Raw genomic sequence first — 19,969 nt, 5'->3', positions numbered from 1 at the left:
GGTTGGAGTGGGTGGGTGGGGAGGGGAATAAAGGGCCACAAAAAATCTCAATCATAATAAAGTCAGTCATGGGCATAGTAATGCAGCATGGAGAATATAGCCAATGATTCTGTAACATCTTCCTATGCTGACAGATAGTAACCGCACTAGAGGGGATGAGGATTTAATAATACAGGTAACTGTTGAACCACTGTGTGATATATTTGAAACCAATATAAGATTGTATATCAACAATACTTCAGTTTTAAAAAGTTAATTTAGAAAAATGACCCTTTTTGTAAAACTCCTAGTGCTTGTTGGGGGCAGGTGATCCTATTGGTGGGCACTGTGGGGTGTGATGGGAACCAATGATGTCTTGGTAATTTCTTTGGGATTTCTAGCACTCTTTTTCTGTTGGGTTGATGTGGGGAAACAGCTTATGAAACTGCCATAAGTGCATTTGGGAAGAGAGAGTGCATTCCAGTGGAATGTTAGGGGGATGTTAGCTGTTCAGGAAAAATAACCCTTACCAAAGTTAATGGCTCCCGCTAGCATTTTCAGTAACATGTACCAGATGTGGGTAGGTAGTTAATTATTCTCAGATCTGATAAGTACCTGCCAGCCAAGGCTAATTTTATTTTCAGTAAACAGTGGCCAAAGGTCCTAGCTGTTCATTTGATAGGATAGGGCCTGTTTGCACTTATCTATTAATAAAAGCACAACCCTCCTTCAGTTTTCCTTTCCCAGGGCCAGATAAAACATTTCAGACACTCAATGTATTTGTCTTAGTAAATTAGACAAAGTAAACAAATCTGGTAGATTAATTTGGTAAACAGAGAGTGGTTAAGTGTTACCTTTTGAGTTTAGCTCAAAGCCATATAAATAGCATTAGTCGCATAGTATTTTCTATAACCTTTATGGAACAAGACAGAGGTTTTGTTTTTTGTTTTTTCCTTTCTTTCAGCCACTAGGGATATAGTGTGTTTCTTAAGTACTTTCAGATGTCTTCTGTCAGGAGATTTGAAAATCAGTTTAAAATGAAATTTATTATTTTGTCCCATTAATAACGCGTTGGAAACTTTGCACCAGTTAATGTTGTGTGTAAGCCTAGAAACCTCTGTGGTTTATCTGAGAAGGAAAATAAGTGCACAGTGGCATGCAGACTTGGCCAGACAGAGATAACAACCATCTAGGGGTTACTGATTTGGATGGAGCACTGAAACGAGGTCAGCTTTTATGGTGGAGAGAAGGGTAGGTAGGCGGAAATTCAGACTTTATTCATTCAGATTTTTTTCTTGGGCAAAGAGTCATATTAGGGTCAGAAGTGCTATTTATTTTACAGTGTAGATCCTTGTCCTGTGAAAACTGGCATGAAATAGATCAGCTGTTTCACACCAGCCAACAGAGCACTATTATACCAAGTGACTTACAGTCACACCAGACTAGACTAGGTTTGTCCTGGTGACCTGGTGGTATAGGGCCCCAAGTCTCAAGCCAGCTCTCTGCATAATCTTTTCTACCTCAGTAAACTTTGTTTTTTCAGTAATAATCGAAAACAGCTGCCTTTACCAAGATATGTCTCTGCTTTGGCTTTATACTTGTGGTTCCAAGTACTCTGTAACATTCTTTTTAGTTTTGCATGCTATGTAATAATCCACTTAATTTGATAAACATGGCACATGAAAGAAATAGCTAAAAGGATTTAGAGAAAATTCTCTGCTCACACCTCTGCCTCCATCCCTCCAAAAATCTTTGTATTAATATCTTGTTCTGTAAGAGGATGACCTGGCACAGTGCCATGAATGTAGTGCCAGGTACCCAGCAGCAACATCCTAAATGTGAGTGATGATGATGAAAGTGTGGAGTGAAGACCAGGAGGTGGTGTCTTGCCAATGGGTTTCAGCCCCGGGCAAGTTCACTATGGATTCAGTGTGACCAAAGAAAATGACAGCAAAACGTTCTTGGGGTCAAAGGGTTATACCCAACTTTACTTCCAGGTGGCAGGTCAGTCACTAAAATCCCGTTCACTCAGAGCGAGTCTGCTTGCAGCAAGCCAGTCTCTGCCTCTGGGCTCCTCTGTCCCAACAGCCATCCTGCACTGGGCCTCTTACCCTGTTTCTGGCTTTGAATATCCTTCTGAATAGCCGTCCTCTGGGCCTCTCTGCACAGTCATCCCTCACAGCCGTACTCTGGGCCTCTGTCTTCGGCACTGCCACCACTCCAGCCTCTGCTCTGCTCTCCTGCAGCCTTGCAGCCCTGCCACCATGTTGCACGCTGAGCACTGGGTGGAGCTCTTTTTATAGAGTCATCAGCCATGTATTGCCTGTAGGTGTGCAGTGAGCTAGTCAACCAGGGCCAGGTGAGAATCCTGGCCACAGGAACTCTCATTTTACCCACAAGTGGATATCTGTGTTCTGATTCCAGCCTCACAGGAATGATCTACTGGGAGACCACAGGCACATCATTTCTACTTTTTATGGTTTAGTTTCTTCAGCTACACTGTTAAGACAAAAGTCTTAGTCTATTTGCCTACCTGACAGGCATGTTGTTAAAACTAGAGAGAAATTATAAAATTTTTATTGTCTGAAGGATGAAAGGTGCTATAACCAGTAGATAGAAATATTATTATGTATACAGTTCAGAATAGTCTTTGGAGTAAACCTTTTTCATATTATATTTACTAGTCTTGCATTTAACAATCATTTACCATATTTAATGTTTTTCTCTTTTAATTAGACCCAGAGTACAGTAAAATCCACGGGATGGCTTTCAGAAGGAGTTATTTTGTTAGCTTTACCAACTCTTCAGTTCAATCATGTTTTTAGCTGTAAATCAAGTTTCATCTTCAGAGTGCTCTTGATTGTAAATGAACTGAGCAGACTAAGTGTTCTGGTCCTGACGGTCTTCACCTGGTTTCTGGCATAGGCTAGGTAAGGTAGTCATAGAAAGAGTGTTAGAAAAGTGTTGCTGAATCCATAATTCCAATTATCCCCAATCTATTAGTGATTCTCAAATCTATGTTACTACCCTAGGTCTTTTTCCTGATTAAGAAAAAGTTCTAGATCCGTAAATTCAAGTAAGTAAACAACTTCTCTACCTGGATGGTGTATAGTAATTTCTAGCTCAACACATACCTAATTTAAAATATACTGCTGCTGAGTTTCCTGTCTCTGTGAATGGAATCACCTATCTTTCAAGCCAGAAAACTCTCAGCCCTTCCCTTCAAAGTGTATAGATTCAGTTATCTTAATATTCTATGCCCTTTCTTTCCATCCTCATGTTACTGTCTTAATTAAATTCCTCTCTGTCACTGGGTAACTGCAGTTGTCTTCCACAACCAGACTTAGCTGATTGCAGTCTATTCTCATACCCTTTCCAGATTAACCTTCCCCAAATGCAAATCATAGCGTGTTACTTTCTCATTTAAAAAATTGTTAGTGGCCTCTTGTGTTCTACAGACAGGATTTAAACTCCTCAAAGTGATTATTGAAGTCTTAACAATCTTTACCCTGTTTCTGGCTTTGAAGACCCTTCTGATCTATGTTGTAGCCACACTGAAAGTTTGTGTGTGCTTTAACATCTGTGTTGTTGAACACTCTACAATCTTTCTGTTTACCTCTTTGATTGCAAACACTTACTTATTTTTAAATCCCAATTCCAGCATGATGTCTTTTATGACTTAAATGAGTCATAAAAGGACTCCTTCCTTATATCCCATCATACCTTATGTATACTTCTTACATAGTTCCTGTGAAACTTCGGATGCTTATTTTGTATATATCGTCTCTTCCTACTAGGTCACTTGAAGGATTGTATCTTGTTCATCTTTGTGTTTCCATGTCCAGCTCAGTGGTTGGCATGGAGGTAGGACTTAGTTGATTGATTGGATGGATGGATGAAGTAAAGTCCTATGACCATATCTCCCTGCTCAAATTTTATGCCCTTTTCAGTGTTGCATGGAAGTGACCTTAAAAAATACCCAGATTTAAGATTTGGTAGGTATACTAAGTCTTTACTTAACTGATATGATGGAAGGACCAACAAAAATGCTCCTATAATCCCTACCCATAAATTTCATACATTTTGATTTTACCATGAAGACTCATTTCTTAGGGTTCTGATATTCCGCTTACACTCCCTGCCCTCTTTAGAACTTTATAATTACAAAGTTCTTCCATAATCATTACCTTAATTTTGAAAACAACCTTACAAGAGAGATTTTTTTTTTTTTTTTACCAAATATACTTTAGAGATGAAGAAATATAACTTCAAAGCAATTCTCTGATCTGCCTGAGGTCATTCCATTTATTTGGTGGAGCTGGGACTTCAGCCTGGGTGCACTGACTCCAGCATCCCCTTTTCCTTAGCCTCTTGCTTTAGAAGGGGACACAAATTCATCAGCAGTTAAATACCTTAGCTTATAAGTAGTCAAATAGATCACTTTTTCCATGCTACCTTAATCTACCCATTCTGAGAGGAGAATTGTGAGGAAATAAGAATCGTAATTTCAATATTGGGAAGAAGAAATAGAATATAGAGAGAAGATGGAGGATAAATTTTGGAGACAGGGGAAAGCCTGGGGAAGTCTGGATTTGGTTAGATGCGACAGGGTGAACACTACTATCTTAGTACACATATACTGAAGTTTTCTTTCTTCATTCAATACTTCTTTGCTAAAACTGCATTTTAACTTAACCTTAATAAAAGGTACAGAGAAGTTTCTAATGTCATTATATTGATAATCATCCAGATCTTATCAAAGTATAAGATGTTGAATATTGAAAATCATATCTGTAATATCCCCCAGAACCAGAATAGTTGTCCAAAGAAGAACCTTCCAATTTCTTTTTGAGGGTTAAACAGCTGGTTGCCAGAGTTTAGGGAGCTGAGGGAAGAAAGCATCTAGAACCCGGGACAGCATGTAGACTTTTACTTAATCTCCCGTTTCAGTTTGATTCAGTTCAGTTCTGTTCAGTACCTCCCTAGGCCCACACTCTGTCTTTGAGTCCAGAACTTGTTTAGATCCATTTCTCCAAGGAATAAACCTCTGAAGTATGTGTAGGATGTCATGTCTAAGCTAATAAAATATGGGTAAGATTTGAATACAAGGTGAGGAAGCCTTTCTGCAAAAGGAATAATGCAAGTAAAAACATAAAGTTGGAGGAAAAAAACAGAGTGAACGGATAATAGCCAATAATTCACTTTCTCTAGAGTGAAGCATACATGAAGAGCTGTGTTAGAGGGCAAATAAAGGTAGGGACAGAGTCTAAAGCTTCAAAGACACCATTAAGAAGCCTAGACTTTCTTCTGGAGGTGTTAAAGAGCCAGCTTCCACATATTCGTTCATTAATTTAAGACAGTTTGAGTCTTAGTAAGATCACTGGTGGTAGATCACTAGCGGTGTTTTAAAAATGAATGAGACTGGACTGCTGCTCTGTGACTTTGACACAGTTTACTGTTTTTTAGTCAAGGTCTCAACATAGGAAAGACTTCATATGTATAATGTTGAGGATCATAGTTTCCGAGAAGTTATCATGCCTGGGGGTTTGCCGTTCTTTTTGGGATCTGCATCTCTCTGGCTGTGAAATTGTTTCATTAGAATGTGAGAGCTTGGAAATGCCGCCCCCATAATAACTAGATATTATTGTCATACAAGTATCACTCCTTGGGTGGGACACGTGGTGATGGAATCAGAGACCCTCAGATGGAAAGAGGCTTGAAAGGATATTATCACTTTTTAAATGGAATGTTATTAAATTTAATAGAAATGGACCACTAGAATTGTATGCCATCTAATCAGGACCAAAATACAAGACAAAACTTTTACATGTTGCCCATCACAGTGCTTAGTTCTGCAAAGGCCTTTTATGCTTTTGATGATGGTGGCGATGATAATTTAGAAGCACTTTTTGCCCACGTAAGTATACGTGGTAAGGTAGTTCTCTTCCTTAGCAATCTAGAATCTTATTTTTATAGAACTCAAGTACAAATTCTGTCCTTCAGATTGTTTCCCTGAGCCTTAAAAATATGGCATGATTACACAAGCACTCTGGAATTTAGATTAAACAACATTCAATTTGAAAATCTAATCACATCATCTAAATATCATTAAGTTATAATAGGCTGATTGATAGAGACCAAAGCTGTTTTTGCCTGGTGCTGCATGCCTTTCACTCAGCCAGCCTTTTCAAACGAAGATGGTGATAAAGGTGTCTATAAATCTTAATAGTTGGAGACAGTTTAAAAGCATAGTTCACTGGGCAAGGTCACACCCACTTAAGTGACCTATTTTGTATACTTTTCAAAAATAGGTTAATTAACTTAATAGAAATAATAGGACTTTCGTATTGATGTGCAATTACTACTAAAACAAGTTTTTTTCTTTCCATGTGCACATGATGTTCATGCATTTGAGGGCATAATAGCCATGACAAGAACCAGGCTTAGCAAGGCAGGTCATGTGCAGCAAGTACATTTCAGACTTGCCTTTAAACCCTCTTTTGTTCCAGTCCTGGGACATGGGCATACCTCCACCAAAGCATTTCACTCCTGGCGCTCTCCTGTTTCAGGTTTCAGGAGGGATTATTCTAGCTGTTATTTTCTTAACCACTGTAGCAGTAGTTTACATAGCCCCTGCTCCCCAGTGATTCCAGAATGCATAGGAAGCTCAGTGAATTTGGGTCTCTGTTCTTTTTAATCTGATTTCTTCATTCTTCTAACAATGTTTCATTTGGTACCCTGGGAGAAGCATGGTTTCAGAGGAGGTTGAAGTGTAGGAGGGCAAGGAAGGACCCAGGCCAGTCATATTTGGGACATGTTATATTACCCCGAAGTAGTCTGGTTTCATTTTTTGTTTGTTTATTTAGTGCCTGATTCGAAATTTCTGCTCCCAAATCATTTTACCCTTGTTGATTGTTGTAACTTTTTAATTCTATTATTAGTCATCAATTTTGCATGATTTGATTTTTTTATTCACCTGTTCCTTAAAATATACCTCATCAATGTTTTAAATTTTAGGTCGAGTATGTGGGTGTTTCTTATATTATTTTTCATAACTTTTAAATAGCATATTACATTTAAGAGTTGATCCCCTCTCTCAGTGTGATACCTTGTGTCACTAACAGCTCTCTTTGTGACTATTGCTGAATCCTCTTGGCTTGGGGGTCTGAGAGGCAGTGAGACACAGTCACACAAGGGCCAGTTTTTCTTGCAGTTAGTTATGATGAGTGCATTTCGAACTGGTGGCCTTAGATGGGCTTTGCCTTACAGCAGTGCCATGCCATTCCTCCACTTGTTGCATTGTCCTGCCAACACAGCCTTTTCTAGATGCAGGCAAGTCATTTGTCTGTATGTGTGCAGTACATATAGTACTACTCTGTGGAATCTCAGCTGTGGTAGAAAGACCTTTTAATCATCTCCCCACATTAGGTTCTTCATTAGGAAAATACCTTTCTTACAAGGGTTGTAATGGTTGTCATATTCAGTTTTCTGACTTCTTGGTTAGAGCATAGGCACATGAGGGAACTCTTTGGTTTTATGTTAAGTGATAAAATGGTTCACTCTCCAGTGCAGCATGGAACCTACCCCACTTGAATATGGTATATTATATTCCTCTATTTGCTAGGTTAATGTTGGTTTTCCCTCCCAAGCACTGTCAGTACAGTTTAGCAGCATCCCTTTCTTGAAAGCAAAGACCTCATTTCCTGTTTCTTTCATATCCTCTAATTTGTGTAGTACAGGGTCCAAGTCAGAGCAAGCATTCATTAAAAAACATTGTAGTTAATTAACTGTAAAACGTCTGGCTTGGGTTTAAGAGAGAATAAGAGATTTGGCAGGGGAAGTACTGGTACACTGGAGAATGAAAATCAAAAGGTTATCTTTTTGTTACCATTTTTCTTTAATAATAAAAGTATTATATGTACCTAGTAGAAAATTGGGGGAACAACAATGTTTAAAAATCACCAGTCTGTTTCTAGGTATATGCTTGAGATAATTGAAAGTCAGTTGTACACAACTGTTCATAATGTTGAAAAAGTACAAACAATTTAAATATCTATCAATGGATAAATGAATAAACAAAACATGGCATGCCCATACAATGGAATATTATTTATTTGAGAATAAAAAGAAATGAAGTACTGATAAATGTTACAATGTGGATGAACCTCAAAAACATTATGTTAAGTGAAAGGACCTATTCACAAAAGACCGCACATTATATGAATCCATTCATATGATATGACCAGAACAGAGAAATCTATAGAGACATAAATTAGATTAGCAATTGCTTAGGGATAGGGGTAGAGGGAGCGTATGGATAATAGCACTTTCTTTTTGAAGTGATGAAAATGTTCTACAATTGATTGTGATAATGGTTGTACAACTCAGCAAATATATTAAAAAACACTGAAATTTTTTCAGTGGGTGACTTGTATGGTATGTAAATTATATTTCAATATGGCTGTTATTAAAAAAAAATCTAAAACCCAACCCTGAAATACCTACTGTTAATAACATTTTGTTATATTTCTTCTAGTTTTATATAACTGAATTTTTACATAGTTTAGCTCATATTTTATGTGTAATTATTACACTGTATTTTTTACTTGCCATTTTATCATGAGCATTTTCTCACCCTATTAAAAACTTTATTGTAAACAGAATTCTAATGGCAGCATGATAATAGTTTATCCCATGATTGTAACATAATTTCCATAACTCTTCTTCTAGATGTTGGACATTTAGCTTGTGTCTGTTTTTCACAATGGTAGACAGAAAGCTGTATTTTGGAAAGGCTATAAATCCTTTTATGCTCATAGGTTTATGTAAAAGAAAAAATGTTCAGAGAGTAATGCTTTCATTGAATTTTAGGCCAAAGTTGAAAAAAAAAAAACTTTTATGTCTTGGTCTTAACCTTCAGGTGGAATGAAGTGAATTTTCAGCAAGAATCACTGAAAGGGGAAGCCCCGCCTGCCCAGGGAGACTTTAAGTCAACGTACAGATTAGCTTCCTCCTGCACCCCCAGCAAAGAGCTGAAGTTGCTTGCTTTTCTGCGTGGACAGGTGGATAAGATAGGTCCTCAGCCTGACTGCATTCATGTATTTATTTAAGAGGTTCTCTTTTTCTTGAAGAGGTTCTGCCTTATTTGGTCCATCATCATTTCCTCTTATTTGTAGCTCTAGAGCCTGACAATGAAAGAAATAAGACATTTCTGAAGAAGAATCTTATCTGGAGAAAAGGATTAAACACTATATAGTCCTGATCACCAGGAATTTATAGTTTATTATTTTGTAAAGAAAAAACAGTGTTTTAGGCACTGATTATCTTTCATCTTTTTCATCATATTTCATCTTACTCATCATATTCTTGTTTTAGACTGATGAAAATATTTAAAACTTTAACACCTCTGTATCATATTCCCCTTTGAATTTGTGTATCTACCAGCTTACTTTAATAAGCTTCTTTCCATTATACTTTGTTTGGTCTTCAGTTGAACAGTGCCTCCTCCAATTCCACTTTGTACCTTCCCTTCTCCTAATTGTCCAGTTCTCATTTAGAAGGGGTAAGGAAATGCTTCATCAGTTGAGAGGAGGATGTGGATCCTGTATGCTTTTCTGTCATTACATTCTTAACCTGTTACATGTGTATTTGTCCTGTTCTTATGACTTGACCTCTGTTCACATTGCAAAGTACAAACATATTACTTAAGGCAAGGAGAGTCAGGTGCTAATGTGCTTGTGCCTTCAATAGCCAGGGCCAAACTCATAATTCCTGTATTCTAATTTGGGGGAATAAGAAGCTTAGCTAGATTGAGAGTCTTGTCTAAGTCACATAGCAAGCTTCTAAGAACAGGATTGAGAACTAGTGCCAAACTTGTCCACAAGAATCCATAAGCTTATGGGGGCTCATTTATACAATAAGGAGGTTGTAAAGGTAAGAAAAATAATTGAATCTTCACGTATCCAGATTGAACTGATATCTCCCAAATTTCAAGTGAAGAAAGCCCCTTAAAGGAAGAATTTAAGGGAATTAAAATGATGTGACCTGAACCATGGTTCCTTTCCCATTCAATTATTTCCTTGTAACCGCTGATGGCTTTTTGTGCTTGACTGGCTATGTTTCCAGCTAGTCAAGCCCATGTTATTGAAAAGAAATAAGACACTTAATCCTGTGGATCATTAACCTGCATGGGCCTCCCTCCCCCTTAGCTTGTCTTTCCTGTATTGTAGTCTGTTTACTCATTTCTGAGCCAAATCTCCAAGGTCTCTTATTATTGAGTGTAGGGACACCTGGATCACAAGGAGTTGGGCCTTTGTTTTATTGTGAAGATGATGTGACTGATTATACAGCTCAAGGCATTTGCATTTTTCAAAGGCATTTTTAAGTTTATTGCTTGTGAAAACCCAGTTAGTAAAATATCATTAAAAAAATTTTTACAGATGAGGAGGTTGAACTCAGGGAAGTTTTAACATGCCAAAAGTTCCACAGCAAGTCAGTGGCAGAATTCAGATGGGTGTATGCTCTTACATACTTAGCTCAGTGTCTAACTCACTGAGGCATATTTTTGTTTCATATTTATAAAGCCAAGAAGGACTGGCTTGAGTCATTTGTAGTTAATAAAATTTTGTGTTTGATCTGTTGCCACTGAAGCCTACGTCAGACTTTGAGATAGAATTATATCCTCTGTATTTTTTGCAAAGAGCTGATGGCCATTTTGCAATGCTGTCTGTGGGAGCAGCTAACCTTAGAACCAAGACTTGGTTCTCTCAAGACAGTCAGTAGGAACAGTGGGACCTAACTAGGAAATAACCTTTGGGCTGCAGATTTTCCTTACGTGAACAGGAAGTCCTAATCAGAATCTCAGAGATGACAAGAACAGAGTGGTTACTCATTGATTTAGATTTCAGGGGTCTAGGTACCTTCTGTGGGGTAAGAATCACATGGCATGTGAGTAATTTTGTGTAAAGGTCTCCAGTACTTGGTCCAGGAGCAAAGACTGTCTCAGTTCCTCAGTAGAGGGAACTTAGAGAAGAAATGTCTTTCACATTGTCATGGTGAAGAGTGGCAGCACAATGGGTATTAGTATCCATGTTTTCTGACTTCCTTCCTTGGGCTGTAACCACTAGACTGCAGAGGCAAATATTTACTCAAGGAAGAATGCATAGCAGTGAAAGAGTGAAGTCTTAAGATGTAAAATATACAAAACACTCCAACATAGGTCATTGTATTGACATCTGTGGCCACATATTGGCCCATGACAGGAAAAGTTCTAGCCACTGAAACCTCACCACTCGAAACTTACTCTGCAGGGCATCTTTGTAGCTATGGCACTGACTAGCCCAAGTCTTAGATTATTTCATCATGTTTCCAGTTTAGCATTGACTGTATACATGATTAGCAGTTGCCTGTAATTTTCTCTCTCTAATGACCTTTACATGCTTTGCTCTCTGTTCTTATTCTGCACATACTAGTTAATACTCTGCATGTTTAGACTCCAGTGGAGGAGCCAGGAAATTCTCCTTTGGTAGTTTGTAGTGTCCAGGATAGTCAGGGGAAAAAAGAACAACAAAGGGAGAGAGAAAAAACATCATTTTGAGTAAGACAGGGATATAATTTTGGTAAGCCTCAGTGGCCCCAGGTTAAGATAAGAGCAACTTAAATTCAGTGATTTGAACCCTTTAATGAAAGCTGTTTAAAAATAAAGCATATGGGCATAGGAGAGAATGCACTAGAAGTGCAGAACAATGCTGGAGTAAAGCTGAAAGCATGTGTAAAATTCCATTCAGTGGGGCCAAGGCCAGGGGTATTGGCTTGGATCAAGATCAGTGACTAAGATGCTCTTCTCCCTGATGAACATATAACTAGCTCCCTCAACCCCTTCAAATCTTTGTTTACAAAGTGTCACCTCCTCAGAGATCTACAAATTTAAATGGCCCACTTAGTAAAAGTTGCAGTGATTCAGTGAGTTAATTGAAATCTCATGTTGATTAATCTTGCATTACACAAGAAAATTTAATGTTATAGATGGTGAGTTCAGGAGTATAGTCCACATCTTAGTTTTTAATTTAATGCTCCTTGTAAATAATAGTACTTATTTAGTATAAATAGTAAAAATATTTGCCCATGAGAAAAGAACAGAATGTCCTCTCCCTTTTTCCAGCTGTGTTTGAATCTTGGTTATTAGGATTTCCTTGAAAGATCAACTAAAAATGCAGTAAAACAATAAACTGATTTAGTTGAAATATGTGATCTTTGTATATACCAGTCTAGCATATTTTGTCATTTCGTTTATTTCTTCCCCACATTTTTTTTTTTCCTCACTGGAACTTTGCAGCTTCAGACTGCTTTTCCATCCCTTTGCTGTCAGTGATGAGGGAAATTCGAGGTGCATTTGCTGGACTTAAAGATAGCTGGTGTTTTAAATAGAAATGAAGCATACCAAAGAGGCACAGTATTTGAGTTTCATCAGTCATGCAGACTAATTTAAGTATGAATGCATTGGACTGACAATTTCCAGTTTATTCACTGTAGGCATGGCTTACAAAAACTTGGTAGTGCACTTGTCCATGGCCTTCCCACCTGTGTTTGGGACAAGCTCATTGTACCTCACAAATAGAGCTGACAGGAGATAGTCTTTAGGTGGAAAATAACTAAGCAATACCTAGTCTGGCTTATGTAGGATGATCTGTCAGTGACTCACTCTGTGTTGCTTTTCTGCCTAAGTCAGTGTGGGGGCAAGATGCTACGTGTGCCAGGGCCTCACCAGTAGGATCGGGGTTCTTGTGTGGTTACCAAGCCAAGTCTAAGTTTGAAATTATGGGGTCTGTTTAAATTCCAGGTGGCCAAGGTAGGTTCTCCATTAACATTTACACACTGGCTCCTCAGCTCCTAATAAATTCAGAGTATTGGTAGAGAATGTACAGATTGGTCTGACCTGGGTTCAAATCTTTCGCTACTTTTTATTGTATGAATTCTGGGCTTCCACGTCCTCATCTGTAAAATATGACATTTCCAAGACAGTAGCTTAGCTTAGTGTTTTCCCATTATATATTCACTTATTATAAAGTTGCAAAGAATCCATAGTATCTGTCATCCAGGTGTTGCCTGTTTTCCCTCCCCTTGTCCTTGTGTCATGGTAGCTGATATAGCCGCCTGCTTACCACAGTCATTTGAAAATTGCCAGTTGCGTGCTCTAACAGGCTGGCTCCTCTTGCTGAGCTGGGACTCCATTTAGGTGCTGTGTTCTATTAGCTGGGCTCTTAGAGTATGTGTCTGCTTGCCAGTGTACCTAATCCTCAACATATCTCTAGAAGATGAGGAAAGGGCACATGTTCTCTCTTAGGTATGCATCTTGGAAAACACCAACTCACACCTATCTACTTTTCTGGGGCCTTGCATGGATGGGTGGAAAGTGAGGTACAAGAGGTTAAGTCACTTATCAAAGATCCACAGGAGTAAATAGTGGAACCGAGATTCAACCCCAGGTCTAATTCCAAAACCTGTACGCTCAGCCGAAGCACTGTCCTCAAAAAACTCTCAACCCCTTCATCATTTCTAAAGATCAGATAATGAAATGTAGGGCTGCAGTAGTGAATCAGAAAATTCAGATGTCACTTTGTAGCTTTACCACTGACTTCACCTCAGGTAGCTCAATCATTCTTGGATGATTTCTCAGTGGGGAAAATGAGGCTCACCATGTCTATCACTCTGCGGTAGACTAAGCATGAAAAAGTGAAGCCCTTTGGTCTCCAGAGAGGATGAACATTGCAAAAATGTTCTGCAGTAAATGTGTTACTGTTTCATACTGAAGTCCTCTGAGCACCATTTTAAATATAAAAAGGTAAATTTTGGACCATGAACATCCTGATTCTGAGAATTTAATGGTAACCCACCCTGAAATAGTTATGGTAGTATAGCCAAAGAGGGTAGGGTAATTGAACAGTGTCACCCAGGTAACCACCAGGGAAGGCTTCTGGATTGTTTCAATTAACAGCAAGAGTATGTATTTCAAGGACCCAGAGCATATTAATCAATTGCACTACACCAGGATTGAGTTCTGTTTTTAACCAAAGATCTGTTCTAAATCATTTTGTGCATAGTATTGTCATCTCGGTTGCCATCCACAAATGAGGCACATCACAAAATGAGCAAAGGAGCTTTTTCTCCCCCACAGTGTAATGACGAGAATGGGCCAAAGAAGATAATATTTAGGATTAAGACTTGTTTCTGTGAAAGGTTTTTTTTCTAGACTCTAGAATGCCACTGAGAGTACATGGACACATCTACTCCCAAGGGCAAAGAGCACACAGTTCTATACACAAACATACTCAGTGATGTTTCCCCTTTTTAAAAAGGGAAACTTTAAAAAGTGCCACCTTTTCTTAGGTGCCAGAAAGGCATTCAGCCCACCAGCAGCTGCCTCTGCTGGTGCCTCTGTGTGTGTGTGCCCACACGTGAAAGCATTTCGACATCCTGTTCTTGTTTTTTAGATGATCCTTGCTGCTGGCCAGTACCAGGAAGATCTCATTACAGGGTCTTTACTCACTCCCATCCACCAAAATCTACTTTTCAAGTTTAACCAGGTTTCCTCAATGAACTTTTCCTTAAAAACATGCAGTCAATCACATGTGATTATCTCTTCTTTTACTAGGATAGAGCTCAAGTCCACTCATAAGGAGAAAATACATAACATTGTTTTAATTTTGGCATTATCATCGAAGCAGCTTCTTTTAGCCCCTCTAAACTGATTTGAGAGAGAAGGAAGAAGGAGGAGGAAGAGAGAGGAGGAAGGGGAGAAGAAGTAGGGGAAGGAGAGGAAGAAAGGAAGAAACGGAAATAAAAAGCAAATGAGCTTAAAAAAATGTCATCTGAAGGTCGTGGCAACATATATAAATAAATTTGTTTCAAGAAAGTCTTCCAAAGGTTAAAAGAATTTAACTTTCTGACCAAGAGGTTCAGACCTTCTGAACTTTGATTAACCTTTTTCCCTGTCCTGTCCATTGATCACTGAGCCGCTAGTGAGAGGAACAGAGGACCAGGTGCTGAGCACACTTACAAGAAAGTTGCTTTGCGGGGGCAATGTTTTTCTACTCAGGTATCTTTAAAGCTCAGTGCACATGACCTTGGCATTACCTGGGAGGAGGCAGCACATCCAGGTTGGCAGGATACCAGGTCATCCCAGCAGTGCTTTCATTCATAATGCCCTTTTTCTAACATTGAGCTAGTGACTGTGCTGCCTTCTTCATTTTGCAATAATTAGCATCTTGGTCCTTTCTCACTTTCCTTCCCTGCCCTGAGGCGGTTGTTTTGATGATAGCAAGTATAAACTGAAACCCATATCTCTTTGCAGAGCAAAGACCTAGAATGAATTAATAGATAAGTAAGTAGCTTCTTTTAAACTTTGGACCCATTTATCAAAATTCTGTATAAAATTGTTTCCTGGTGACCCAACTAATTGAAATGTTCTTTCTGAAGCTGTGGGAGAGTGACTGTAATTGTTTTGTATGCTATATCATTAGTTTAGTTAGATACCACTTTTCATTCTGTAGTGTGCTGAGCATATTTTCTTTTTTCTGTCATTGTCCCCCATGCCTCTACTCTCCAGTCTCATGCATGGAGAAATGGCCTTGGCTACTTGACCAGAGCCACATGAGCTGCTGGCATTGGAGAGTTGATTACCACTTCCTTCATTCCCATAACTGGGCCTGTTCAGTCTCAGTCCTTCACAAATCCTTCTTTGTTTAAAACTTTGAAGGTCAGGCATTTTGATTTTCTCATATTCCTTCAAGTCAACAAAGGCGTTTTTAGGCTGCCTCTAGAGGGTTGTGACTTCTTCCCAGTTGTGGCCCATAGCTAGCACATTAGAAATTGGCAGAATATCAGGTCAAGAGGGTAGGAAGTTATCAGGGAAACACCATGAAAGTACCCCCACATGAAGGCACCCATTTCATTGCCCCTATTTTGTACGGCTGGCAAATGATATTGTTGGAGTTGTTTAAAAAAAAAAAATTCCTCTTGCCCCACTTTTTTAGGCAGACTCAAGACAGGATTCTTTGAGATCTGAACCAGAGCAATATATTTAGTTTTGCTGAAGAAGCTGAAATAGGAAACACTTTGAAAGACATGTGTTGATGAAACTGTTGCCTCTCGTCTGAATCTTGGAGAATGCCAAATGTTCAGTTGCAGAATTGTGGGAGTGTGTTTCTATATTGGCATTTTGACATAGAAGCAGGTGAGATTCAATGCCACCTTCCTGCAAAGTACTCTAAAACCCTTTCTTCCTTCATTAATATTTTTCCTTTGAAGATAAAGGAGCTGTTTCTAATATGTGTTAGCATCCCTTTTACAGTTAAATTACTGTTTATTGGTATGTGATTTCCTTGTTACCCTAGAATGTGGTAGACATTCTTCATATATGTAATCTCTGTATTTCAGGCTTTGTTTTTAGGATGAGGCTCTGTTATCTTTTCTTTTTTCTTTTTTGGCATGAACCTGTTTGGGAATAAGACATTCCATGCAGCAAATTAGAATAGATATTTGAATTCATTTTTTTCTTTATCTAAAAAGTTTAAAGCACTTACAGCTGTAACTGCCTTCAGGCCAATCCTCTGGGACAAATGTATTTATTTTATCTCTGATGTAAAGATAGGAAATCAAAGTATAGAATAAAGGCATAGTATCACATGACTTGTACTTACTAGGTTCTCAGGAAATGTTTGAAATATATTGAATAGTAGATTTCATTCTGATAATTATTTTAGAGCAATGCTTCACCACTTTTCTTATGTCATTGTACATAGAAATTAATACTATTTATATGGGACATGGAGTATTTTTTTCAAAGAACATCTCTAGTAATAACATAATTTAGAGAGGTGAACAACTTACAAAATGTTATGCTACATTATTATTGTATCTGTTGAGGGTAATACCACAATAGAGCTCATGTGTTAGAGTTAGTCTATGACATGGGTGAACAGACAGTACATCCTTCACAACATAAGAGTGTTTTGCCCAATATCATGCTGGAGATACAAATGGCTTAGAAGAAGCCACAAATGCTGGGACTCCGGCCACTTCCAGGTCTTGAGGTGTTCAAGACAACTGGTTCCTGTGCAAACAGTAGAAAGTAGATATTTATGAGTATGTTGGGGGTGAGGTGTGCTCCACATTCCACCCTTTATTCCTACCTGGCATTCTGTGACTAGAGCTTGGTCTATGGCACCAACAATTTCTCAATTTTAAAACAACATATATATGCTAAAGCATTGCCTAACTCAACTAGTCACCCTAACAGTCAAGGAAAGAAGTTTCATCACCTGTCACCTTAAAAACACCCCAACTTTGAGTAGATGCTGAACCATAGCCTACATTTTTAGAGCTTTTAGCTTGATAGAATACAGAGTGTTTTGAGAGCTCCATTTCATTCATCTTCATTTTGCCCAAACTTGTTTATTCTATAGCATGCTTATAAATGCCTCTGTTTGCCCTAGCTACTTGTGGTTTGGGAGTAGGTCATACTGCCCACTGATAGATGAGGGAGTTGCATTGCCAGAGAGGGCCAGTGAGAGGCACACTCTTTCAAAGGAAAGTACTTGACCTGGATAATGAAGGCATCATCACGTATCGAGTGCTTCACAGTATTTCAGGCTCTGTTCTAAGATCATATATTTAATCCCTACAACAACTCTGTGAAATAACTACCATCATTATACCCAATTTTAAATAAGAAAACTGAGGCAAAGAGAGGCTCTGTAACTTTTCAAGGTCATACAGGTGGTGAATTGCAGAGCCAGAATGCAAGACCAGAATGTCTGGCTCCAGAGCCTACGGCCTCACACTCTTCTTCCCTAAGTAGATGGGAGTGGGGAGAGACACATTAGGGAGCGGATGCATAGAATACAGCCGTCATGGTGACTGGTGAGCCTTATGCTGAGTGATACTCCAAGTGGTACAGAAAAGGGATGTGGAAATTTGGGAAGACAAAGGGTTTTTCTGTGCAAGGGCAGCCATACTGGTGACTACAGCAAGACTTCCTCTTTATACAGGTTGGAGGCAATAAAATGGGGAATTGGCAAGACAAGCTGTCATCACCTCCCTGAGGCAGGTGAGGAAAAGGAAGCAAATAGGAGAGGCACTAGTGTTTTGTATTTAGATGAGTACATAGCCTAATGTGAAAACTCACTCTTTAGTTACATCAACCTTTGGATGCTCTCTGAGAGGCTTCTCAGGAGAGATCTGAGAATGATTTGAGGGTGGGTTTTGGTTTTGACCCTGTGCCATGGCAAACAAAATGAAACTCTCCTTGGGCTAAAAGGTAATCAAGATGAAAGTGTGTTTACATAGATGAGCAGTGGGATTTATCAGTGACTCTGGAAGGTAATCCTAGGGTTCAGCGCTCCATGAGCACCATGCCATGTTCCTAAGCTGGTAAATTACTGTGAGCTTTTATGAGAATGGATTGTGGGAAGCATCTAGATGAAATTCAGCCTGTTTCACCTCGAGTCCAGGGCCCACTAATGCACTCCAGGTGTGCAGGCTGCCCGGGCTTTCTGCCTTGGAAGCCTCAAAGAACTTTCATCCCAAAGGGAAAGCTTTGAAGAATACCAAGGGCCTTCCTATCTCTTCTTATTTTTTGTATTCTTTCTGCCCACATTTGGTAATTGGAGATATTTGTGGTGTTAAAGCCAGACTTGTTCCTTCTCAGCCTGCCCCTCCAACAGTGAAATTTTAAGCCTGTGGCTTCAACTGTGCACAGCACTGATTTCTCCACAGTGTCCCTTGGATGTAAAAGGAGAACAGCTGAAATACTAGAAAAGGGGATGTAGGAAATCACCAAACAACAATTTTCCACATCTGTAGATCCTTTCATCGAAGGCAAAAGAAGCTGGAGAGGGTGCCTCCAAAAGGTTTGGGGGAGGGCACAATTTAAAGCTGGTTATGGGCTAAGGAACTAAAGATCAAAGGGCTGTGTCCTCAGAATTATACAGTGAGTCACTGGAAAAACTCTGAGTAAAAGTCAGGCAGCCTGTTCTCCAATCTTATATGGCTAATAAGTACAATTGGCTTTATCCAGTGTGCTTATTTAATTTTTCTCATTTAGCTCCAATACCGTTCTAAAGAATATAATTATGTGTGCATTACAGATTAAGATTTTCAAGCCCTAGAGCATGAGGTGTTTTGCCGTGATGATACAGTGTGTGCAGTGAAAAGGTACTTGAGAAGCCCTCATGTCTGTGGTGTAGTCCCTGTGTTCCCATGGAATATCGGCCCCCCTTAAACCACTGCCATTATTCAGGCCATCTTGTGGCTTCCATTTAGGAGTTCCCCTTTAAGAAAAAATTTTCCAAAGCTAAATTAAGTAAGTCTGTGATTTACTTTTTCCAATTTTGACTGCTGTGAGCATTTCAGTCTGTTGCCCACTAGTTCAAATCAGCAGTTGGCTTTCTCTTTATCTCCAAGTAAAATGATTAAACATATTACAGACAAATGTGTTTGCCGAGTTGAGGGCAGCAGATTTGCTTGAGCAGGAAGTATGTAAGTTTTGTAAATTTTGAAATATTCCATTCAATTTGGATTCTTTTTCATATGTCCTCTTGATAGATGCCCATTTCTGATTATGCGTGACCTGAATCAAAGTGCAGGTGGTTAAATTGTGTGTGCATGCATGAGTGTGCATGTGGTGCTCATATAGCAAAAGAGAGCTAGAGAGATGTTAATCTTCTCATCACCTGCCAGAAACTGGAAGAAACATCCACTGCCGAGATGAGCACTAAGGTACCTTTCCCAAGCATGTTCTAAGAGGTCACTCCTAGGGAGAACTTTGAGGCATTTGCCTCAGTTTCTTAGAGATTTTATGGGGCTTTTGACTCTCTGTGACTGCATCTAGAGAGGTGAGACATGGGACAGTCACCTTTGGGGCCATCTAAGAGGTGTCTCTTGAGATATGTGCAAATACCAAGATAGCAAGGATATAGTGTAAAGAACTTAG

The 19,969-nt window shown here is 39.0% G+C and overlaps 1 protein-coding gene across 6 annotated transcripts in view; it reads left to right on the top strand.

Annotated features, from left to right (window-relative positions):
* RAD51B (RAD51 paralog B) overlaps positions 1 to 19,969 on the top strand; it is a 750,762-nt gene that overhangs the window by 294,602 nt on the left and 436,191 nt on the right. The window lies entirely within an intron of this gene.

Source organism: Manis javanica, chromosome 8, assembly GCF_040802235.1.
Source record: "Manis javanica isolate MJ-LG chromosome 8, MJ_LKY, whole genome shotgun sequence".
NCBI lineage: Eukaryota > Metazoa > Chordata > Mammalia > Pholidota > Manidae > Manis > Manis javanica.
This window is presented reverse-complemented; position numbering and strand designations above follow the sequence as displayed.